The sequence below is a fragment of the Rhinolophus sinicus genome, chromosome 8, assembly GCF_057876585.1.
Source record: "Rhinolophus sinicus isolate RSI-liver-muscle chromosome 8, RSI-T2T, whole genome shotgun sequence".
Classification (NCBI taxonomy): domain Eukaryota; kingdom Metazoa; phylum Chordata; class Mammalia; order Chiroptera; family Rhinolophidae; genus Rhinolophus; species Rhinolophus sinicus.
Genome location: NC_142508.1, coordinates 33,500,125 through 33,525,832, shown reverse-complemented (window position 1 = coordinate 33,525,832; position 25,708 = coordinate 33,500,125). Strand labels below are relative to the sequence as shown.

Here is a 25,708-nt window from a genome sequence, read left to right as displayed (position 1 = left end):
GTGGTCAGAAGAACGCTTCTGTGAAGAGGAGGTAATTGTATTGTGATGGGGGGAGGTGCCCGGCTGAGATCTAGGGAGCATGTTCCAAGTGGTGGAACAGCCTGGAGGGTTGGAGGGACACACTGAATGGAGCACAGTGTGTAAGGAGAGTGGTCTAGCATGCAAATCGGTGCACTAATACATTCCTTTCTTTTTTCTCCCCTTCTTTAGAAATGATCCCTGCTGTTCTTCCTAGCAACCTTCCATCTCAGCTCAACCTTCATGACTCTTCCAACTCCCAGGTAGTCTCACCTCCCAAGAAACCTCTGCCCCCTGGACTGCCAATTTAGAAGGTAACAAATTGGGTTCTTTGAGGAATAACACCTGTCTGCCTGGAGGCCTGGTAGGAAGGCAACTCTGAGCTCCAGGAGATCATCGGCCCAGAGAGTTGCTGAGTGAGCGTCCGCAGGGGTTTCCCCCGTAATTTCTCTTCCTTACCTTTTTCAATGCTTCCCCATTGTTTCTATAATAAAATGTATACACTTGTTGAAATGGCTGAATGCTTGGCTCTTTCATCACCCAACATTGAGAATTAATAACGTACGGGGTAGCAGGGGTGCCAAGAATCATATATATATCATTTAATTCTGACCACAATCCTATAAGTAGGTCCTATTATGCTGCCTGCTTTACAGGTGAAGAAACTACGGTTTCAGAAGGATTTGTCCAAGATGACAGAGCTGATTTTTGACCCAGGTTTTGCTCATTCCAAAGGCTCTATTTTGTGTGTGTGTATAAAAATTTAGGGTTTTCCACTGAGGAAATAAAGATCTGAAGACACAGCTGCTTCTAGTGTCCCAGCTCTCCAGCCTGCATGCTTCTTGCCAGTACTTGAGGAAGTCTGGAGTCCTGGTCAAGGCTCTGGACACAGGTTTCTTGAGTCCAAACCCCATATTCACCCCTTGCTAGATATGCAACCTTGGGAAAGTTATTGTCTCAATGCTGCCTTTCATTATCCATAAAATGGGGATATTAATAGAGTAGAAGTCCTCATCTCATCATTGTAGGCAGGACCACCGTTGGTTGGTTCATTGAAAACTTGGTTAAAATGAGCAATTAAAATACTTTAAAACATATAAATGTACATTAATTTGCCAATCTTTTGATATAGGACCACGGTTTTGTTTTATGTTTAGTATGGGTGTGGGGACAGACCCCCAAAAAGTAGTTTCCAGGCCCTCGGCCTCACATAGACAGGTGCTGGCTCAGGTAGTAGCTGGCCATCGGCTGTGATTGCATGGCCATCAGCTGTGGCTAGTTGGCCGTCAGCTGTAACCAGTGAGCCATTGGCCACTAATATAACTGCTGTGGCTACGCTAGCAGAAAGAGGAGAAAGAATGGGGGCTAGCAAGAAGATGGTGGCTGGGCTGGTAAGTGTGGATGGCAGTTTGCGGACAGTGTGGATCCAGCCTCCAGTGAGAGTATAGTGCCGCCAGAGAGAATATAGTGGTATGACTCCCCTATCTATGGCTCCGTGGGTGTTCCTTTTTGGCCTCACCATATCCTGCGTTCTTGTGTGGGGAACAGGACCAGAGACCCCGCAGGACGCCTTCCACGACAAATGGCGCATCGAGCAGGGTCTCCCGCATGACAAATGGCGCAGCAAGCAGGGTATGGTGCCAGCCAAAGCTCTCCAAAGGACAGTGGAGCAGTTTGTGTGTATGACCACTCAGTCTCTGGAAGACCAGGAGGAGCAGCTGCTAGAGAGCTGGACCCCCGTGGAGGGGTGGGAGGACGTGGACGGTTCTCCCACCAGCACAGGAAAAGCCATGCAGCTGCTGGAGAGATGGAGCCCCGTGGAGAGGTGGAAAGATGTGGACGGTTCCCCAACCAGCACAGGCCAGAGAAAGCAAAGGTCGTTGCGGCCCTGTGGGCTGGAAAGTGCTTGCTGAGGCAGCCCAGATGTGGAACTTGTCCCAGGAGGAGGGGCTTGCTGAGTCCTCCATGGGAGATGAGGGTGAGGTCAAGGTCGTCCTTCACCCCAGGACAGCCCTGGCGAATGACTATGGACTATGGGGAATTGCCTTCCATCCCTAATTTAACGGACAGCTTGACTGTTTTTTTGGGAACATACCACCATGTAGTGGAACTGGGGGATATTTGCTTTTGTGTCTTGACTGGCCACCATTGAGAATATGTAAGCACCTTGATTGTAAGTCGCTGTTGTTCCAGCACGGTACCCTGAGAGGCCCAGAGAGTGGCAGTGCCATGAGAGAGACCTGACTGAGTCCAGGAAGTCTGGCTGAGCCCTGAGATGCCCTGGCTGTGCCCAGGAAGTCAGGCTGTTCCCAGAGAGAGTGGCAGTGCCCTGAGAGCCCTGGCTGAGTCCAAGAAGTCTGGCTGTGCCCAGAGAGAGTGGCAGTGCCCTGAGAGACCTGGCTGAGTCCAGGAAGTCTGGCTGAGCCCTGAGATGCCCTGGCTGTGCCCAGGAAGTCGGGCTGTATCCAGAAGTATTGGTGGTGCCCTGAGAAACCCTGGGGAAACTAGTGGTACCCTAAGAAGTCCAGGAAGTCTGGCTGTGCCTAGAAGTACTGGTGGTGCCCTGAGAAACCCTGGCTGTGCCCAGAGAGCCTGGCTGTGTCCAGGATATTGCATTCACCTCCAGGCTCCTCGCACAGGGCCCCTCACAGAAGACGCTTGTTGTGTAGATTGTGAGGCGAGAGCCTGTAGGGGTGGAGTGTGGGGACAGACCCCCAAAAAGCAGTTTCCAGGCCCTCGGCCTCACATAGACAGGTGCTGGCTCAGGTAGTAGCTGGCCATCGGCTGTGATTGCATGGCTATCAGCTGTGGCTAGTTGGCCGTCAGCTGTAACCAGTGAGCCATTGGCCACTAATATAACTGCTGTGGCTACGCTAGCAGAAAGAGGAGAAAGAATGGAGGCTAGCAAGAAGATGGTGGCTGGGCTGGCAAGCGCGGATGGCGGTTTGCGGACAGTGTGGATCCAGCCTCCAGTGAGAGTATGGTGCCGCCAGAGAGAATATAGTGGTATGACTCCCCTGCCTATGGCTCTGTGGGTGTTCCTTTTTGGCCTCACCATATCCTGCGTTCTTATGTGGGGAGCGGGAGCAGAGACCCCGCCAGACTCCCCACACAACAATGGGTGATGTTTGAACCTGTAGTTGTGTTTGTTTTTGCAAACAGGACTGCTTTTTCTTGCCATCCTCTGGGGAAATCCATATAAAGGAAGAATGGTAAAGCAATTGATAAGAAAATAAAGACTTGGGGACTTCCGGAAAAATGGCGGAGTGAGGTGAGCCTCTGTAAAGCTCCCCTGGAATTTACAAAGAATCGAACAACAAAAACTCCACAAAGGACTCCCTGCACAGCAGACAAGCAACACGAAGAGGCCCACTACCGACTGAAATCACCTACAGGTGGGAGATTCGCGCGAGTGGAGGGAGGAGGAAAGGGAGAAGCGCGCGGAGACGGAGCCGCGCGGGCGCAGGACGCAGACCTAGCTCAGTGCTCCAAGCTCGCTGCTTCCCGGAACTACCGCAGTGGCGGGAGATCGGACTGCTAGGGCTCCGCCAGGGCTCCACAGGGCTGAGGGGACAGCATATAACACGGCTGAACCCAACGCTCACGGCAGAGACCTCGGAGAAAAGACTGAGGGAAGAAGGCTGAAAACGGTGGTTTAAGCCCTCAAGCCGAGCTGAGAACGGAGCCTTAGGCACTGAGACTAGCCGCCCCCTCCCTCCCCTCCCAGAGCTCGCCCCGCCCCCACCTGCCCGGTGCTAGAAGCGAAACAGTAGCAGTGTCAGATCAAAACAACAGAAAATTTGCTGTTTTGAGATCTGTGGACCACAAACACAAATTCACAGCCCAACTAGTTCCAGCAAAGGGGAGAGAGCAGTGGAAGCAGGACCGGCTGTGGTGGTGGTCGCCGCCATTGCTCTGGGCCACCTCTCACAACTCACCCCGCCCCTGACCCCACCTATCTGGGCGGATCCCTGCAGGAGTAAACAGAACTGCTGAAATATACGGGCTCTGAATCAGCAGCTGGAAGAGCTTTCGAACATCAAAAGCTCTCCGCATACCCACCGGGACACTGCGCCCTGTGACCTAGACGAACTATTAACAGAGGAGAAGCCCGTCTCCCAGGGAATCCCCCCATTGCGTGAGAAGTTGGAATAGTGCAGAGAAAACATAGCACTACTGTGTGGGAGAAGAAAAATAAGTTGCAGTTGGAGAAATAATAAAACATTCTACCAACAAGTACTGGCAAACAAAAGAAAGACCGCTTTCTATCAACCTGTTGCAGAAGTCACTCCTGTAGATGTCTAGGAAGAGAAATAGTAAACCAGTAATCGCCATGAATAACCAAGGCAACAAGATAGCTCAGAAAGAAAGCGAAAAATCTCCAGAGAAGGCACTTAAAGATACAGAAATATGTGACTTAAATGACAGAGAATTCAAGATTGCAGTTCTGAAAAAACTCAACGAGATACAAGAAAACACAGATAGGCAGTTAAAGGAACTCAGAAACTCAATCAAAGAACAGCATGAACATTTTACGAAAGAGATTGAAATCTTAAAAAAGAACCAAATAGAATTTCTGGAGATTAAGAACTCAATAGAAGAAATTAAGAATGAAATAACAAGCTTAGGTAGTAGAGTTGACCAGATGGAGCAAAGAATCAGTGACATCGAAGATAGAAACCTGAAAATGACACAGATGGAAGAAGAAAGAGACTTGAGAATTAAAAGAAATGAAAGAACTCTACAAGAACTTTCTGACTCCATCAGAAAGAGCAATATAAGAATAATGGGCATACCAGAAGGAGAAGAAACAGAGAAGGGAACAGAGAATATATTTAAACAAATTGTCGATGAGAACTTCCCAAATTTGTGCACAGAACTGGACCCTCGAATCCAAGAAGCAAATAGAACACCTAGTTACCTCAATCCCAACAGACCTTCTCCAAGGCACATTGTATTGAAGATGTCTAAAATCAACGACAAAGAAAGAATCCTCAAGGCAGCCAGGGAAAAGAAGACGGTAACTTACAAAGAAAAGCCCATTAGATTATCATCAGATTTTTCAGCAGAAACTCTACAAGCCAGGAGGGAGTGGAACCAAATATTCAAACTATTGAAAGAGAGAAACCATGAGCCAAGAATAATATATCCAGCAAAGATATCCTTTAGATATGAAGGAGGAATAAAGACCTTTCCAGACATACAGAAGCTGAGGGAATTTTCTAATACACGACCTGCACTACAAGAAATACTAAAGGAGGCCATTCGACCACCATCAACAGGGACGATTTGTGGCAAACAAAACTCAAAAAGGGGGAGAGTAAAGGCCTGAACCGGAATATGGGAATGGAGAAAGTAAGCGTGCTGAAGAAAATGGAATACTCTAAATATCAAACTTTCTTTTACATAAACTTAAGGGTAACCACTCAAAATAAATCCAGAATTGAAATACATACTGAAATAAAAAAAGAAACAGAGGGAAACATCATAGAATACCACCACACAGAAATAAGAAAATAAAGACTTTATTCCTCAGAGGGTAATTTCATATGCTTGAGCTCCAGTGGCTAAATGGGCATCTAAAAACTCCTCCAAAAAGAAGCTTCCTCTGACTTCCCAAGTCAAACTTAATTAAAGGGGGTGTGGGTGTGGCTGTGTTCACACAATTGCAGTTGACTGAGCTCACAGGAAGCTGTTGTCTTTTCTTACAGCAATTTGTGTACAAATGGGGTTGCCCATTAAATAAATAAAAAGAAACTGCCAAAGGCATGGAAGCCATGCAGTAAGTTGCTGACAGACAGATGGAAGGAAAATGCCAATTCCTTGTAGGTAAGTTAGGCAAAAATTATATCCTAGTGAAACCCCGTAGTAACTAATTTTTCAACTAGTTTATAAATTAGTTTATTATGAAGAAGAGGTTTTATACCCTAACCAGAAGCAGGCCACGTGGTTGACATTAGGTTTTTGTAACTTCCCTCACTGGTCTTTAACGGCCTTTACATGCAATCGCTCTTTCCCTTTGACAGTGGTGGTGAAGGGGGGCTCTCTTAAATCTTGTTTAACACTGAGTTTGTTAATGGGTCAGCTCATCACAGCAATCGATATCAGACACCCCCCAGTTTTATTGATATATAATGAACATATAACAATATATTTGTTTCAGGTGTACAACATAACGATTCTATATTGGTACATATTGCAAAATGACCACCACAATAAGTCTAGTTAACATTCATCACCTCATTTACTAACAATTTTTTTTCTTGTGATGAGAACCCTAAATGTCCACTGTCTTTGCTACTCTCACACACACATATGTCAGATGTTCATGAGCTGGTGAGCTTACCACGTGCTCAAGTTATCTGAAAGGAGCAGTGCTTAGGAAAAGCCCTTGGAGAGCAGCGGTTCCCAAGGGGCTGACTTGGTCCCCTATGGGACATTTGTCAGAGTCCAGAGACATTTTTGGTTGTCATGAGTGGGGCAGAATGGGTGGAGGCCAGTACACAGAACAGCGCCCCACAGCAAAGAGTGATCAGACCCAAATGTCAATAACTCTGAGGTTAACAAACAGGGATTCACTTTCTGCATCCCCTTGCTCAAAACAACGTTGGAGGCCATTCACCTGTTTGTCTCCTTGGCAACTGGCACTTGTTGGGCATTTAATAATGACCTGTTGACTGAATAAATGCACAGCAAGAGACTGTCATCAAGGACCGAGTGTTCCTGAAAACTAGTAGTGACCTAGTTTGACTGGACACAGGTGTTAATTTAAAAATAAAAAGGCCGTTCAAAGTAAGAAAGGTACAACCATTTATTTAAGATTTTTAAAAAAAGGAATAGCTATTTGGGATGCACTAATTCAGGCATAAACCTAAATAGTGTTCCAATTAGGAGACCAAAGCAAGGGGTATTTATGAGAAAGGGATGGGGAACAATTGCATCAATAGAAGGAAGGCATCGCTATTGGTACAGATAACATAGCATAGCGATGTTAATTCTAAATGATGTTTTTAATTTTCAGTCCAGTAGTCTGTCACCTTTGCAAACAGTTCTTTGGGACTCAAGTTTGCTTTAGTCCCAGAACAAAAGTTATTTTGCCCTATTTTACGGTTCCAAAGGTTTGAGGCATGACACATGCAAGGCAGTTCCTCTGGCGTGGCAGCTTCCACTCCATTTCAAAGTATCTCATTCATTCATTCATTCATACACAGGCACGAAACCATAAAGTCTAGATTTTCAACCAAATTTTATTTTTGCCCCCAACCAAACTGGGGGCAAAAATAAAAACCAGAAATGAGTATATGAATTCCAGGGAAGCCCAGGCACAATTACTCCGGAAGAGCTGGTCCCGCTCCTTCCTCCTCCCACACTCGGCCCTTCTGCCTCCCTCCCCAGACTCTTGCTTCCACTGCCCTTGCGCGGGGGGGGGGGGGGGGGGGGAGGGGGGGGAGCGCATAACGTTACCGCACAAGGGGCAGAGAGCAACAAGTGTTACCATGGCGACCAACACACGCTCAGAATTGTCCGCAAGTGACGGTCGAGCCCCATACAACCGACCCTAAGGTCTACAAACGGATCAGCCACCGTGGCAGGACCTGGTAAGCGGGGCGGATGAAAGAAAGTGGGAATGCCTGGGTCGGGGACATTTCTCACTCCCATCAGCGGCCCTGTCTCTCGGTGGCCACTTCCAGATCTGGGGTTGAGGTGGGGGTGGGGTGGGGTGGGCGGTAATGCGGAACTACAACTCCCAGAAGCCTCTGTGGCGACCTGTCTATCCTTTTTCTTCTCCTCCCTCCGATTCCCCAGCAAGTAACAGTTGGCGAAAACATTTACAAGCGCTTTATATCCAAGAACTCATCCCTGGAAGTAGGCATATTTGACATAATCTCTTTTTTATGAACAAGTGTGCCTCATTTTTCTCTGCCCCTTTGAGACTATAATACCCAGAAGTCTCTAGGCCACTTTCCTCCCCACCCCCTCCCTCAGTCCAATGGTTGCCTTTTATTCAGCGGGACGCCGGAAGCCTGAAGAATGAAGCGGGGCCAAGGTGCAAAAGGATTGCGATTGGTGAAGACGCCACGCCTCCTGCCTTAAAGAAGATGTCGGGTGCACGTGCGCATTGCATTGGCCTCGCGCGCATCCTAGGTCAGCGGGGTCCAGGGGTCCACAAGCCTCGGGCACCTGGGCAGTGTCGCAAGTCGCGCAGGGGGAGGCCGAGTCTGCGTTTGCAAGGGGCCCCGGGCCTAGTTCCCGAGACCAGAAGTGTGGGCTTCAAAGAAGTACCCCGGGAGGTGAGTGCCATACGCGGTTCCCCCACCCCGGTTTCCGAATGGGATTCCCAGTCTCTATGGTAACAGCCCAGCTTCGCTTGCATGTGACGTCATAGTTCCACCTGGGGCGAGGGAGCGCAACTTTGAAGGTGATGTTGATTCTGCGCCGCGGGCCCCTCCTCCAGGCAGTCTACCGTGTGCTGAACCACCCTGGATGGTGTGCATTTTCAAACCCTTTCAGCTGGAGCGTCTGAGTCAGAGAGGCACCAGAATACATTTCTGGAGAGTAAACCCGTGAGGACATGATGGAGGTCACTCAGCCCCTGAGGCCCGAGAGGCCTGGAGACAGATCCCACCCGAAGGACAGGAGCGGCTCTTGAGGAAACTGACCATCCTGGAGGACGAAGGCCACCCACGTTAGGCATTTTGGGAGTACCACCAGCCAGCCTGTCAACAAGCCTGAGAACGCTCCTTGGGAAGAGAGGCCGATCAGCACGTCATCTGCGGGAAAGGCTTCCAGCAGCATTTCAGACTTGGTCAACTACCTGAGGATCTACCCCGGGAGGAAGCCGGGCAAGTGCAGCGCGTGTGGGAAGTCCTCGGTTCCCGCTGGACCCTTGGCGCGGGAGGATGCGCGGGGAGCGGCTCTACGCCTGCGCGCACCTGGCGCCTACCTGAAAGTGCACGAGTAGCAGTAGCCTGGTGGCTGCGGCACCACAGCGGGCGAGAGGCCCTTGTGTGCGGGAAGGCCTTCGCTCAGCGCCCCTACCTGGACCAGCACCTTGCGCGTGCACTGGAGCGAGAGGCCCTTGGAGTGCCACCGGTGCTTGAAGGCCTTCGGTAAGTGTGCGCACTAGGTGCGGTACAGCGGGGCACACGTCTGTGCTAGGGCATGGAAGGGAGGGCTCGCCGCCGGGGAGCGGCACCAGGAACACGCGAACGCCGGCGTCGCCTTGGTTGGTGCCCCTGCCTGCGGGGACCCTTGGGCGAACACCCTCGCAAGCGCACCCCAGTGCGGGAGCATCTTCAGGGGCAGCGCAGCCGTCACGCAGCTTTGGCGGCTGCACACCCGCTAACCCGGTCGTCCTACGAGGGTGGGGAGCGGCACCAGCTAACCGTGTCCGAATGTTAATCCGTGGGTCGGGTGTTGACGCTGCCGCCTGGTGCAATATTTCCGAGGCACAGGGATTGGGGCAGGAAGAGAGCTTTCTGCAGAGGCCCCATTATGTCCCCTATTTGAAATATTTATTGGAAAGCCTTATTATGTCAGTCTCGGAGTTTCTACGCCTCTTCACTTTGGAGCTGAACCTGAGGGTGTCATGGGGCCACTTGGCTGCTCATCGCCTTGTGGGCATCTGCTCTGGGCAGGAAGGTCAAGGAGGTGAGGGTGCTGCTTCAGAGCGTTCCTCTGTTGAGGCCAGAGACCCGGTTGAAATCAATCATCAACGGCCAAAGACTTAATCACACCTATGTATGAATCCTCCATAAAAACCCAAAAGGAGGGTTCAGAGAGCTTTCAGGTTGGTGAACAGGTGGAGATTTGGGAAAGGTGGTGACCTCTGAGAGGTCATGGAAGCTCCGTGCCCTTTCCTCATCCCTTGCCCTGTGCGAGACGTCTCTACCATCTGGCCATCCTGAGTAGTGTCCTTTTATAATAACCAGTGCTCTAGTGAGTGAAGTGTTTCTCTGAGTTCTATGAGCTGCTCTAGTAAATTAAACCCAAGGAAGGAGTTGTGGGAACCTGTGATGTATAGATGGTTGATCAGAAGCCCAGGTGATAACCGGGACTTGTTCCTGTCTGAAGGGGGCGGGGGACAATCTTGTTTAACTGAGCCCCTAACCTTGGGATCTGATGCTGTCTCCAGCAGATGGAGTCAGAATTGAGTTGAATTGTGGAACACCCAGCTGGTGTGGGAGAATTGCCTGGTGGTGTGTGAAAAACACGCACATTATAATTGGTATCAGAACCGGAAGAAGGTTCCCCTTGCTCCAGGAAAGGCCCCTTCTTTCTTTTTGACTCTAAATAAAACCAGGACAGTTGAAACAACCACTAAATTAAAGCAGGGTCTGGTCCTCTGTAGTTACAAAGCTTCACAGTAGCATTATTGCATTCACTTAATCTCTTGTAGTTTAGAATCATGTGGGGGAGGAGCGGGGTGCTCCATCCCAAAAACTGGGCTTCAGTAGACCCCAAGAAGTGCTGTGCCAGTTTTTTAAAGAAATGGTAGTTATGTGTTGTGCTGGAGGTGTTACCTAATGCTATGTAATCATTTTGCAATATAAATGTATCAAATCAACACCTTAAACTTTCACAATGTTTTATGTCAATTATATCTTGATAAAGCTGGAGAAAAAAAAAAAAGTTCCCCAGTTGCCCAGCCCTGGTTGGCAGCAGGCATTGTAGTCCAGGAAGTACCTCCTCATTCATTCCTCCAACTCAGGGTGCCGCCCGGAGGCTGCACCTCCCGGCCCTTTGGGATGGGGAGGTGTTGGCAGACAAATGCATGGGCAGCCATAGGAGTGTGAAAAGTGCTATGATGAGGACAAGTACAGGATCCCAGGGGACCAAGAGCAAGTAAGTACTTCTTTGACCCAAGCTGGGGACAGGAGGTAGGGCAAGGGGTCACCCCAGGGATGATTTCTGGGAAAAGTGCTGTGCATCTAAAGAAAGAGAGTGACTGGTGACGTGGGTGAAGAGGTACATTACTTCTGTCCATATCCCATGGCCCAGAACACCAGTTGCAAGGGAGGCTGAGAAGTTTAGCCTTGACTCACAGTGGCCACAAAGCAGCTCAAAGAGCAGCTCAAAGTGGGTCTCACGGCTGTGCTGGAAAGAGCCTGGATGTGGGGAGTGACTGGCTGGTCTAATGCATCTGATAAAATTAACCAAACAGCAGTGATAATAAAACAACTAAATGCCGTTTGCTGAGCGCACCCTTGCAGTGGAAATTCTGCTAACCACTGGACACATACATATGATCTCATTGAATCTTTGCTGTAGCCCAGAGAGATGCTTGGCCCTGTCTTAAAAATGAGGACAGTGAGTCTCAGTGTCGCTCTCTGAGCCTCAGTTCCCTCCCCTGCTATGTGGGAGGCACAACTCCCTATGTGCACTTGTGAGGATTTGAAGTAAGGCACCAAGCTCCCAGCCCCTAGTAGGACCTCTATAGATGACCTGCTTTTCTGAGAGCTGCTGGCTGGTGGGAAATGCTGCCGCGCTATCTAATGGTTGAACAGCATAGCCATGGTGCCACCTGGTGGCCACATCCCGCAATTGCTCCGTCGAGCACTGAGGGGTATTGCTGCTAAGGCAGGGTTCTCAAAGTGGGCTCCCTGTGGGGGCCAGACAGATGACACAAGTGATGGAGGCAGGCTGGATGTGAGACAGAGAGCGATGGGGGATTGCAGAAGACTGGGAAACCATCCCAAATCTCCAGCAAAGTGTTGCCGTGTGGTCATGCAGACCCAGAATTTCCCTAACTGGTGATTTTTTAAAAAGAAATCCCAACTCTTGCGAATTGTGTCTCTTTTTAGAAATGAGCACTAATTAAAATTGTTTTGCAAGCACTATATTGGCCAAACATACCTGGAGGCTGGCTATAGCCTGTGGCCCACTGCTTTGTGATGTCTATCCTACCTCATGTGGTCTTACAATTTTAAAATTTTTAAGTAAATGTTCCCCTCTCTTCTTTTTTTGGTGATTGTGAAGACTAATTTTCCTGTGTCAACTTGACTGGGTCCCAGGAAGCCCAGATATTTAGTTGAATGTGTTTTCCGGGTATGTCTGTGAGGTGTACTGGGGAGAGATTAACATTTGAATCGGTGGACCCAGTAAAGCAGGTGGCCTTTCCCAGTGTGGGCACCATTCACTTTCTGAATAGGAACTAAAACAGTGATGGAACAGAGAATTCTGTCTCTCTGACTAACTGTTGAGCTGGACATCAGTCGTCTGCCCTTTGACCAGAATTTGTCGTGGCTCTTCTGTGTCTCCAGTTCAGAGCACACTCTGGGATTTCTCAGCCTCCATAACTGCATGAGCCAATGGGTTCTACTTCTCTGGAAGACCTTGCCACGTCCAGTGACTTTTTATTAGGTGCCTATTATGTGCCCCATCCTTTACCTGCATCATTGTCACGGTATTTCCCCCACAACCTGAAAGGTAGTGATTATTGTCTCAATTGTAACATCATTAATGATAACAATGGCTAACATTTGTTGAGCTCTGGGCATGTGCTAGATATTTTGCTACATGCAATATGTAAATGACTTCACTGGGTTGCTTGCTATGAGCATTGTTTCTGTGCCTGGGGGTTGGGAGAGTAAACCGTGACTCAACAGTGAACCCACTTCATTTTTTGAGCACTTGTCACTACAGTTTACTATGATAGGTTTAAGTTTTGTATGCACAGTGGTCCTTAAGCTCTACCTTTCACTCCTCTTCTCCTACTAAGTTTCCTGACAATGAAGTTCTTTGTTTCAGCATTCATAGGTTAAAAGAAATAACAATGTTGTTAATACCTGGACCTCCACCAATAATGCAGGAGTTCAGGCCTTCATCCTAAAACCTCAGTGAAGTTTCAGGTCCTCCTGCTCAAATGGGAGCCCCTCAGCCCACGTTCCCCACCTATCAACTGAGCATGTAGCTGGCACAGGAAGTGTGGGTCATGTCCAGGTCTTGTTCTGGAGACAGGAACATGGACCCTGCTGATGTGTACAGGGAATGCAGGAGGCCCAGCTGCAAGTTAGGACAAGAAAGGAAAAAAAGATGCAAGAGCGGGGCTCCCACACAGCTTGATAAATGAGGACATTCCTTTGAATATTGTGCCTCTACAGAAAGTGCAAATAAACCTCCTCAGAAACATGCATTTTCAGCTTCTCAGTGAACTCAACAACTTGTGAAATGAATGTTTAGTTGCAGGCTAATCAGATGGGCAACATCTCCGTTGAGAATTCGCTCAAAGGCTGGAACGAAGTTTCGGATGTGTGAGATGAAAGTTCCTCTAGCAACTGAAACTCAACGAAGGAAGGGAAAGTTCCCTTCCCCCGCTTTTGCCTAGGGCACTAAGCTCTCCGTCTCTATCACTGACAAGGCTGAACGGAATGACTCAGGTATTGTACTTGTCATGGAACCCAAGTTGGTATGCCTGACGAGGAGTAAGACCAATCACTAATGCATTGAGTATGCAACACGGCATGGGTGTATTTCCAGAGGCATCCAAACAGGGAGAACTGGAGAAAGTCCAAATCCATCTCCCCATCCAGGGTTTGGGCAGGTTTTTAAGGAATTGGGGGAGCAGGTGTGTAGAAGTGCTGGTGGGGCAGGTTTTAATCCGAGGATCTTGGAACTTGGCCATTTATGGTAAAGGGGCATCAACACCAGATCTCCCTTCACAGCTGACCCTTTGCTTCTGAAAGTTACGGGTATTCGAGTTCCGGTCATGTCCTGGTCCTTTTGTTCGATGGGGGTGCGGGGACTGTGACTTCCCAGTGCAGCTGGGGGTCAATGTCATGTCCTCTGTGCATCCTTCAGCTGCATGATGTATGGTTTTGGTCTGTTGTCTGAAAAGCAGCTGAGTATCTTGTTAGAAACAGGATAGGACCATTTTAAACCGGTTCGGGGGTTACACACTGACTGCTAAGAATTTTAACTTTAAAGAGGGGGTACCTCATTTCTCCGCAAAAGAGAGTTGCCAGTTCCTCTTGCAAAAATGAGAATTTAGTTAAAAGCCACCCTGCCTCAAATTTAATCAGGCTATTGAAATTCACCTTTCACAGTATTAATTTTTCTTAGTGTTATTCTGGGAAGCTATCAGAGACGTTCAAGCAGTTTTAAATTTATCTTCTAATGATGTTCAATTTTTACCACTTCCTTTTAGTGTTTCAGAGAGCTACTTTAGTCGTTTTAAGTGACTATTAATTTTTAGATTAGTAAGAAACATGTTCATTTCAGAAAATGACAAATTAAAATGAAGGGAAATATCACTGGTGATCCTTTCAGAAACAACACTTTCCGTTTTGATGCACCTACCACATATTTTCAACATATAAATTGGGACCATTTAGGAGGTAGTTTGACAAACTAGTTTTTCACTTACCATATCCTAGGAAATTTTCTGTGTTGATTCAACTTAGGTTCTCTCATGACAAAAAGAATTTTAGGACTGGACGTCATAGGAATGGCAGCAGCGGGGTGCACTTTTGAGTTCTTCTCTGGATCTTATCACAAACAGGACATCTCTAACCCATCAAAGGACTCTCTGCTCATCACGCAGAACAGCTAAGAGATTCGTGCAAGGATTACTTGAAGGTGGGCAAATTGGGTGAGTGGGGGAAGAGGGAAGGGAGTAGAGTGGAGACACGACCCGCACCTGTGGCTGTGGAAACGCAGCCGCATCCGCAGCTGCAGAGACGCAGGGGATCCCAGGACGGAACAGAGAACACAAAAGCCAGGAGGTGGGCTCTTTACCCTGTGTCCCACAGCTGATCTCTCCCACTGAGGGGGCAGCATATCCAGCGTTTGAGGCAATAACCTCAGTGAGACCTCCAGTTGAGCCCTAGTCCGGACAAAGGACACAAACTCCATACCAGGGCCCCTCCCCCCACTCTTCCAATCCTACCGCCCCCCCCCCCCCCCCGCCCTTCCAGAGACTTAAACTGGCCCCTGAACTGAGGAGTAGTGTCAGATTACAGAGGAGCCTTAGTGCTCAGGCTCTGGGAAGACTGGCATGCAGCTCTGACCTAGGGAAGAGGCTGGGAAGAGTGTGATTTTTCCTGGGCTAGGAGAGAAGAGACTCCTCTGCCCCCAGCCACCACCTTTTCTGGCTGGCGGGAAGAGTGTGACATGACTGGGCTGGGAGAGAGAAGACCCCTGCATCCCCAGCCCCCACCCTTTCTGGCCTACCTAGGGCGGGGCAATTACAACTGCGGAGGCACTCCCAGAGATCAGCAGTAAGTGGCAGACACAGCTCTGGGCTTTCAGCAGCTCAGAAATCTCCCGCCCGCCACACACACACACACACACACACACACACACACACACACGGAAGAAGTGCCCTAAGACTCAGGAGAACTGGACACAGGGCTGGTAGAGCTACTCTCCGTGCGCATATGTGCAGGCAAGAGCAGAAACTACACTGACTTTGTAGAAACTACCATCCAGACCCCTCAGCCCCACGCATCTAAATCTGTAGTTCCAACGTCACTCTGGGCATCAGGTGACCGGCTCTGCCTGCACAATATGCAGAGGACTCTGGTACAGCAGAGGACAACCTCGAGATTACTTGGTGGGCTTAAGCCAAGACTGGTGCTGCTTTTGGTTTTGTTTTGTTTTGTCTTTATATCTTTGATATCTTTGTGTTGAGTGGGGGTTGTCAGTTGTTTTTACATGTGAAGGTATTTGATTTTTTCTTTGTTGTTGTTGTCGTTGTCCTTGGTGATTTGCTTTGTTCTGAAATTGCCCTACCAGGGCCCAGCTTAAGAGGCACAAGATTCAACATACCCGGAGGCCAACTCCAGAACAAACCAGAGTACTACCGGGTTTGACCTACAAGTGACACACCCACAGGGAATTCTCTTCAGGCACAAGAACCCATAGAGGCCAAACCACATTTAAGCGGTCAACCCTCATGCAACAGAACACCCTTCGGTGGGCAGAGCCAAGTCTCACAACTAGTTAGCCTAGGAGTGAACCCCACCTACTCACAAGCGAAAAGCAATTGAAGATCTTCTTTAACAGGACAATATACACAACACAAGAATCACCTTTGGAGCACACGCAGAGAAGAAGGAAGTGGTGCAAGTCAAATATAAAGGACACATACTACATAAGATAACGCAGCAAGAACTAAGAACCCTAGGGGATCCACCTAATACATCGAAGCAAACACAGAGAGTCAGCCAGAATGGGGAAACAAAGAAACACGTCCCAAATAAAAGAACAGAAGAAACCTCCAGAAATGGAGTAGAGGTAACCAACCTATCAGAGACAGAGTTCAGATCACTGATGATAAGAATGTTTAACGAGCTTAAAGACGACATAAAGAAGAATGTAGAAATCATAATGAACAACCAGTTAGAACTAAAGAACACAATTACTGAAATAAAGAACTCGCTTGAAGGAATTAACAGCAGGTTAGATGAAGCAGAGGATTGAATCAGCGACTTACAAGACAAGTTAGCAGAGATCACCGAAACAGAATAACAGAAAGAAAAAAGAATAAAAAACAATGAAGATGGTTTAAGAGACCTCTGGGATAACATCAAGTGCAACAACATGCGCATCATAGGAATACCAGAAGGTGAAGAGAGGAAGCAAGGGATCGAGAACATATTTGAAGTAATAATGTCCGAAAACTTCCCTAACCTGATGATGGAAACCAACATACAAGCCCAGGAAGTGCAGAGAGTCCCAACCAGGATAAACCCAAACAGGTCCCCACCAAAACACATTATAGTTAAAATGGCAAAGGTTAAAGACAAAGAGAGAATCCTAAAAGCAGCAAGAGAAAGACAGATGGTTACATACAAGGGAACTCCCATAAGACTACCAAATGACTTTTCTACAGAAACATTGCAGGCCAGGAGGGAGTGGCAGGAGATACTCAAAGTGATGGAAAACAAAGGCCTACGACCGAGATTGCTTTATCCAGCAAGGCTATCATTTAAAGTTGATGGAGAGATAAAGAGCTTCCCAGAAAAGAATAAGCTAAAGGAATTTATTACCACCAAGCCAGCATTGTAGGAAATGTTAAAAGGGCTTCTTTAAGCAGAAGAAAGATGAAAACAATTTAACTACAAATTTTAAAATGGCAATAACTATGTACCTATCAATAATCACTTTAAATGTAAACGGATTAAATGCTCCAATCAAGAGACATAGGGTGGCTGAGTGGATAAGAAAGCAAGACCCTTGTATATGCTGTATACAAGAGACTCACCTCAGATCAAAAGACACACAGGATGAAAGTGAAGGGTTGGAGTAAGATATTTCATGCAAATGGAAATGAGAAAAAAGCTGGAGTTGCAATACTTATATCTGACAAAATAGACTTTAAAATGAAGAACATATTAAAAGACAAAGATGGGCACTATATAATAATAAAGGGATCGATCCGACAAGAGGACATAACCCTAGTAAACATCTATGCACCCAACATAGGAGCACCTAAATATATAAAACAGATATTGACTGACATAAAGCCAGAGATCAACAGTAACACTATCATAGTAGGGGACTTCAACACACCTCTGACAACAAGGGACAGGTCTTTCAGACAGAAAATCAATATGGAAACAACAGCTTTAAATGACACAATGGACCACTTGGATTTAATCGATATTTTCAGAGCATTTCACCACAAAGCTGCAGAATACACATTCTTCTCAAGCGCACGTGGAACATTTTCCAAGATAGACCACATGTTAGGCCACAAAACAAGTCTTGATAAATTTAAGTAAATTGAAATCATACCAGTTGTCTTCTCTGACCATAGTGCTATGAAATTAGAAATGAACTACAGGAGAAAAACCAGAAGACACACCAATTCATGGAGGCTGAATAACATGTTACTAGATAATGAATGGGTCAACCAGGAGATCAAGGAAGAAATCAAAAGATATATCGAGACAAACAAAAATGAAAACACGACGACCCAAAATCTATGGGATGCCGCAAAAACAGTACTAAGAGGGAAATTCGTAGCATTGCAGGCCTACCTAAAGAAACAAGAAACATCACTAAACAACAGTTTATCCTCACACTTAAGGGATCTGGAAAAAGAACAGCAAAATAAGCCCAAAGGGAGTACAAGGAAGGAGATAATAAAGATCAGAGCGGAAATAAATGAAATAGAAAACAGGAAAGCAATACAAAAGATCAATGAATCCAAGAGTTGGTTCTTAGAGAAGATAAACAAAATTGACAAACCTTTAGCCAGACTCATTAAAAAAAAAAAGAGAGAGGACCCAAATTAATAAAATCAGAAATGAAAGAGGAGTAGTGACAACAGACACCGCAGAAATACAAAAAATTTTAAGAAATTACTATGAGCAACTCTATGCCAACAAATCTGACAATCTGGATAAAATGGACAATTTTCTAGAGGCGTACAACCTTCCAAGGCTAACTCAAGAAGAAACAGAAAACCTGAATAGACTGATCACCACCAGGGAAATTGAATCAGTAATCAACAATCTCCCAACAAACGAAAGCCCTGGACCAGATGGCTTTACGGGTGAATTTTACACAACGTTCAAAAAAGAATTATCACCTATTCTCCTCAAGCTCTTCCAAAAAATCCAGAAGGAGGGAAGACTCCCAAACACTTTTTACGAAACCACTATCACCCTGATCCCAAAATCAGACAAAGACACAACAAAAAAAGAAAACTACAGGCCGATATCTCTAATGAACATAGATGCAAAAATCCTCAACAAAATATTAGCGAACAGAATTCAGCAATACATTAAAAAGATCATACACCATGATCAAGTGGGATTCATCCCTGGTATGCAAGGGTGGTTCAACATCCGCAAATCAATTAATGTGATACACCAGATTAGTAAAATGAAAAATAAAAATCATATGATCATATCAATAGATGCAGAAAAAGCATTTGATAAAAACCAGCAGCCATTTATGATAAAAACCCTTAAGAAAGTGAGAATAGAGGGATCGTATCTCAACATAATAAAGGCCATATATGATAAACCCACAGCTAACATCATACTCAATGGGGAAAAGCTAAAACCATTCCCCTTAAGATCAGGAACAAGGCAAGGTTGCCCACTTTCTCCACTTCTATTCAACATAGTACTGGAAGTTCTAGCCACAGCAATCAGACAAGAAAAAGAAATAAAAGGCATCCAAATCGGTAGGGAGGGAGTAAAATTGTCATTATATGCAGATGATATGATACTATATAGAGAGAACCCTAAAGACTCCACCAAGAAACTATTAGAGCTGATAGATGAATTTATTAAAGTAGCAGGATACAAAATTAATATTCAGAAATCAGTTGCATTTGTATGTACCAATAATAAAACATCAGAAGGAGAAATTAAAAAAAAAAAATCCCATTTACAATTGTTCCAAAGACTATAAGATACCTGGGAATAAATTTAACCAAAGAAGTAAAAGATCTGTACTCAGAAAATTATAAGACACTGAAGAAAGAAATGAAAGAAGATACAAATAGATGGAAACACATACCATGTTCATGGATAGGAAGAATTAATATAGTTAAAATATCCATACTGCCTAAGGCAATATGCATATTCAACGCAATTCCTATCAAACTACCAACGACATTTTTCACAGAAATAGAACATGTAATCCTAAAATTTATATGGGATAACAAAAGACCCCGGATGTCCTCAACAATCTTGAGAAATAAGAACAAAGTGGGAGGTATAATGATACCTGACTTCAAATTATACTACAAGGCTACATTAATCAAAACAGCATGGTACTGGCATAAAAACAGACCCATAGATCAATGGAACAGAATAGAGAGTCCAGAAATAAATCCATGCCTATATAGCCATTTAATCTATGACAATGGAAGCAAGAATGTACGGTGGGGTAAAGACAGTCTATTCAATAAATGGTGCTGGGAAACTTGGACAGACACATGCAAAAAGATGAAGCTGGATCACCTCCTTACACCACATACAAAAATAAATTCAAAATGGCTTAAAGATTTAAATGTAAGATCTGAAACCATAAAATTCCTAGAAGAAAATATAGGAAGAAACTTCACAGACATTACCTGGAGTAAGATTTTTACTGATATATACCCTCGCGTGAGGGAAGTAAGAGAAAAAATAAACATGTGGGATTACATCAAACTAAAAAGCTTTTTCACAGCAAAGGAAACCATCAATAAAACAAAAAGGGATCCTACTGAATGGGAAAAGATATTTGCCAATAATATATCTGATAAGGGGTTAATATCACAAATTTATAAAAAACTCACTCAACTCAACTCCAAAAAAACAAACAACCCAATTAAAAAATGGGCAGAGGACATGAAGAGACATTTTTCTAAAAAGGACATACAGATGGCAAACAGACATATGAAGAAATGTCCAACCTCACTAACCATCAGAGAAATGCAAATAAAAACCACAATGAGATACCACCTCACCCCAGTCAAGATGGCTATCATCAATAAATCAACAAACAACAAGTGCTGGCATGGATGTGGAGAAAAGGGAACGCTGGTGCACTGTTGGTGGGAATGCAGATTGGTGCAGCCACTATGGAAAACAGTTTGGAGATATCTCAAAAATCTGAAAATGGAACTACCTTATGATCCAGCAATCCCATTCCTAGGTATCTATCCGGAGAAATCCAAAACTCCAATTCAAAAATCTTTATGCACTCCTGTGTTTATTGCAGCACTATACACAATAGCCAAGACCTGGAAACAACCGAAATGCCCGTCAGTAGATGACTGGATTAAGAAACTGTGGTACATTTATACAATGGAGTATTACGCAGCCGTAAAGAAGAAAGAAATCTTACCATTTGCAACAACATGGATGGACCTAGAGAACATTATGTTAAGTGAAATAAGTCAGACAGAGAAAGACAAATACCATATGATCTCATTTATATGCAGAATCTAAAGAAAAGAATAAGTGAATGAACTAATCAGAAACAGTTTTGGAGACATAGAGGAAAAACTGAGGGTTGCTAGATGGGCGGGGGTGTGGGGATAAGGGGGAAGGTGAGGGGTTTAGAAAATAGTCGGTAACCACAAGATGTCCACGGGGTTTTGAAAATTAATTTGGGGAACGTAATCAATAATGTAAAGATTTTGTAGGGTATCCGATGGACACGTGTCCCATTTGGGAGACCACCTCAGGGGTGATGTAGATGCCTGATCTCTGCACTGTACACCTGCAGCTGAACAATAATGAATGCCAACTGTGATTTTATATATACATATACATACATATATATATGTATGTATATATATATATATATATATATATATATATATATATGTATGTATATATATGTATGTATATGGTTACAGGAAGCAGAGTACAGCATTAGGAATAGAGACTGTGGAAATGTAATGGCTCTGTGCGATGTCAGAGGGATAGTGGATAGTGGGAGGGGGGAATCACACAGTGTGCGGGATATAAATGATAAACGTCTAAGTATTGCTTTGTCTTGTGCACCTGAAACTAATAAAAAAAAAAGAAAACAACAACAACAAAAAAGAGGGCTTGAGGGGCATCCTACATTGATGAGATGTGCACATGCCTGTATGTATGTTATATCTCGATGTTTTAAAAATCCAGACTCGGGAGTCTGCACACACACACACACACACGCACACAAAAGGACATGACAGTGGGGTGCTGAAGACTTCCAAAGGCTTTTATAGCAGAATCCAATGCAGATATTAACGATCATGCTGGGTGGCTAGAGGGGACAGATTAGTGAAGAATTTCTGGAAAGAAGCATCCATCTGGAGGTGCAGGAATAAAGAAGAGAATGTGGATGAAGACAGGGAAGGACAGGGTGGGTTGCATGTGTCATGGTCTAGAGTTGAAAGATACTGCAGCTTATTGAGGACCAATGGTTCACAGCCTGACTTCAACCAGGTCTCTTCATTCTACTGTTTCTAGGGCACAGGAATTTAGAGAATGGCACCATCAGCCTGAAGAATTCCTGTGGCCTCCGTGGAGAAAGCCAAGGCTTTTTAAAATGATGCCCTGGGACCAGGGGGCAATGGAAGCCACATGCCAGGCTTCCCTGCATCCTCATGGTGAACAGAGCTGTGCTCCCAGGTCTGCCGCAGCTGATCAGCCCTGCCTCCAGCGCAGGGTAGCTCTACTTATGGTGACTCTTAATTTCGCACAGCAGTATGTCTTTCCCAACCCACACAGGATAGCCAACTCATGTCCCCACTTTCCAATTGGAACATCTGGTCAACCCCCATCATGGGCCATTTGGTCACTGCCACCAATTCCTCGCCCAAGCAGAGACGGCACCCCTACCTCTCCTTGTGGGCACTAGATTCCCACTTTCTGCTCCAGAGACTAAGTCCTAGTTCTCAGAAGAGACATACTCCTCAGCTACTAAAGAGACAACATCCTGACTGAGCATTACAAAGACTGTTCTTGTGCCTTATGGACACAAACAGGGTTTTGCTGCCCAACCTAAGCAAGGCTGAGGGACAGAGCTCAGGTCCCTCCTCTCTCCATCCATGATTTCCATCACCCCAGCCGATCTGTAATAACCTCAGACACACAGCGACAGTCTCTGTTACCTGCACATCCTGGTCAATGTGGACCACTGAGGGAAGAGAGCAAGGCTGGCAGATAATACATCTTTATCTGTGTTTAGCAATTCCATTTCTAGCAATATTGTAGTCACACAACAGCCTAGCCAACTGTCCCCCCATGTCTTTCCTTAAGGAAAGAAGAGTCTGTGAGACTGTGCCTTTCTGGGTCTTTGTTCCATCCTTATGTCTACACCTTATGTCTCTCCGTCTAGTCCCCAAAAGATGGTTTGCAGCCAAAGACGGGTAAGATATCTCACGGGAGACACAACCTAAGCCAGGCGGAACCGAGTGGGGACCCCAATGAGCTGCCTTAGAAAAATATGGGAAGGGGCCTTGCCTCCCCTTCCCCCTGCCTGGGAAAAGCTGTTGCCGGCTCTGCCTTTTCCCTGGCACCTGTTTGTGAGAGAAGTTACAAAAACAATAAAGATCAGTTCTCTCCACTTAGCGCAACGGAACTTACAAAATAAGAGACTTGACCCTTCTGACCCTGAGAAGGTACATACCTTAATTAGGACATTGTGGGACCTTGTGCTTCAGCTGTTGACTGACAAAGGGTGATTGAGATAAATATTTTTCTGTTATGCTGTGTGAGTTTCAGAGACCGTGTACGAAACAATGTTGCTTTCTCTTGTTTTTGCATACCTATTCAATAAAAACCCCCAGTCGGCCATATTCTGGGCTCCAGTCCTCTGAGACTGAGAGACCCCTGGCCTTCGGAGAGATTTAACTGCATTAAGTCTCTGTTTGTTTCTTTCTAAAAAACTTAACCCAAACCGCCTCTTCAGGTACCCTCACTGCCCGTGTTGCGCTGGACGCGACAGAATATACTCTTCATTAGTTAACTATTGCTGTGTATGTAACACACAAGACCAAAAGTTGGTGGCATAAAAAAAAAAAAAACTCTAATGATTGTTCAAGAGTGTAAGAATTGGGAAGGTGTTAGTACACGCAGTCCCGGGAATAGGTCCTGTGACTGAGGTTTGATCATCAGTGCAGGGCAGGGAAAGATGGAAGAAAGACCCTGGTAATGAATAGAGTTTCTTCAAGGAAACTTACATAGGAGAGCGTCTGGGGCGGCTGCAAGACAAGACAGACCTCCAGTCCCCTTGGCAGGTGCCACAGATTTACACAGGGCAGAAGATGGGACAAGTCACGCCCACTAGTCCATGAATGCTACCAAGTACAGGATATCCTCTTGCATGCTTGTCCAAGTCAGGACGACTGGAATGCTTTCCAACCCAGCATGTACAGAAGCCGGGAGGGGTGCTGGTTTGTGTCAGAACACACAGTGATGAAGATGAAAATAGCCTCCAAGAGAATCCATGACAAATGACCTTTCCTGCCTGAGTCCGGCCTGAGGGTCAGTCAGTGGTCAGGCCATGGAACAGTCTCCCCTCCACAGGAGGTTCCCCTGGTCTAGACTGGGGGATACTGGTCTCGGCTGCTGTACCCTGTATCTGTACCCTGCTGGCAAGATGGCTGGGGGTCGGCTGGTCTTGAGTGACCTTAACTAAGTTGGCTCTCCCCAGAAGGCCAGCTTGGGATTGGTCACATGTTGGTGGCCATTACCTGCCACACAATAGCTATTGTTATAACGTATACTGCAGCCTTAAGGTAGACAGCCCATCATCAAAGGATGTCACCTCCAAGCTAGTCACCTTCTAGCCTTTCTCTGCATTTGCTGGGGCCAGTGACTTCCTTCCCTATCTGACTGGGATTGTAGAGTGGGCTCCACAGCCAGAAGGGTATAGGCTGGCTCTTCCTTGGGGACCCGTACCAGTGAAAAGTGCCAACCATGATGCTGGGCCATGTGGGGCCACCTTTGGGCTCCGCGGAGGAGCAGACCACTGGTTGGGATGTCAGCTCAGGCTCTGCCTTTAACAGGAAGGAGGATGCAAACAGCCTTGTGGTTGAGAGGACACGCTCCAACCAACTGAGCCATTTGGGAGCTCAGTGGCAGCTCAGCTCAAGGTGCCGTGTTCAATCTTAATTACAGGGGCGCTGCCCACCATCCCTTGTGGGACTCGAGGAGTCACACCGGCAACCTTGTGGTTGAGAACCCACTGGCCCATGTGGGAATCAAACCAGCAGCCTTTGGAGTTAGGAGCACAGAGCTCCAACCACCTGAGCCACCGGGCCGGCCCTACCTCATTTTTTATTCAAGTATAGTTGTTATACAATATTATATTAGTTCAGGTGTGTGATGATGTGGATGGACCTAGAGGGTGTTGTGGTAAGTGAAATGAGGAGCTGAGTTTTTTTAAGACACTGATTTTGAATTGTCTGTCAGGTAATCTTACATCTCCATTTCTTGGAGGCAGGTACTGGGCTTTATGTTGTTCATTCAGTGGCCTCGTGTTCCTGACTCTTTCTGACCCTTGTAGCCATGCGTTGATATCTGCACATTTGAAGAAGAGCCACCTCTTCCAGTCTTTATGGATGGACTCCAGGATGGAAAGGTCTTCACCATCCAGCCCAGCAAGAGATACGGGGAGTCTCTCAAACCTTATCTTTGGAGGCATCTACTCCACTCCTCTCTTTTCCTCCTGGAGGGGAAGTTTTAGGATTGTGTCGTCTCTCGGCCCCACAGAGCTGTGTCATGTGCTGAGTGTGTATACTTCTTGTCCCTAGGACAGGGGTCTGAGATGCTGGGACAAGGGCACAGACGTTCCTTTTCTCCCTCCCTGAGTAACAGCCTTAGGATTGTTTAAAGCTCTTAGAGACTGCCTTGAAATGGACATTTTTGTATAAATGATTTGACGAATGAGTGTCCTCTACAGAAAAGGAGTGACGTCAGCATGACATGGAAGGAAGAAAGAGTCAGCATAGATATGGTTGGGACTGGAGACTAGTTTCCTTCTGGTTCCTCAGAGAGCTTGAACATAAATTACACCACAAATGTAGACCCTTCATAGGTCATGGTGTTAGTCTATAGGACTTCCATAGACATCATTCATTGGGAGCTGTTTGCCTTGCAGTAGGCCTGCCCTTCTAAGAAACATGTCTCATGTGTGCTTAAAGCACTTTTGCAGAAAAGAGGGTATCTGCTAGTATTCTGCAGCCTCGTTCATTGGATAACAGGTACCAAAATCATCCACAACAGAGATGTGCACACTA

The 25,708-nt window shown here is 46.1% G+C and overlaps 1 long non-coding RNA gene across 4 annotated transcripts; it reads left to right on the top strand.

Moving 5' to 3' along the window:
- Positions 1-7,476: 7,476 nt before the first annotated feature.
- LOC141567589 (uncharacterized) lies at positions 7,477-23,323 on the top strand. Of its 4 annotated transcripts, none has more exons than XR_016022165.1 (5): positions 7,477-7,616; positions 8,028-9,128; positions 13,201-13,397; positions 14,421-14,595; positions 21,933-23,323. It is a non-coding gene; the product is annotated as an uncharacterized LOC141567589 (long non-coding RNA). The 4 variants fall into 4 exon arrangements; XR_012490370.2 differs by having other exon boundaries at positions 7,497-7,616; positions 7,825-9,128; positions 15,754-23,323; XR_012490369.2 differs by having other exon boundaries at positions 7,498-7,616; positions 7,825-9,128.
- Positions 23,324-25,708: the final 2,385 nt, after the last annotated feature.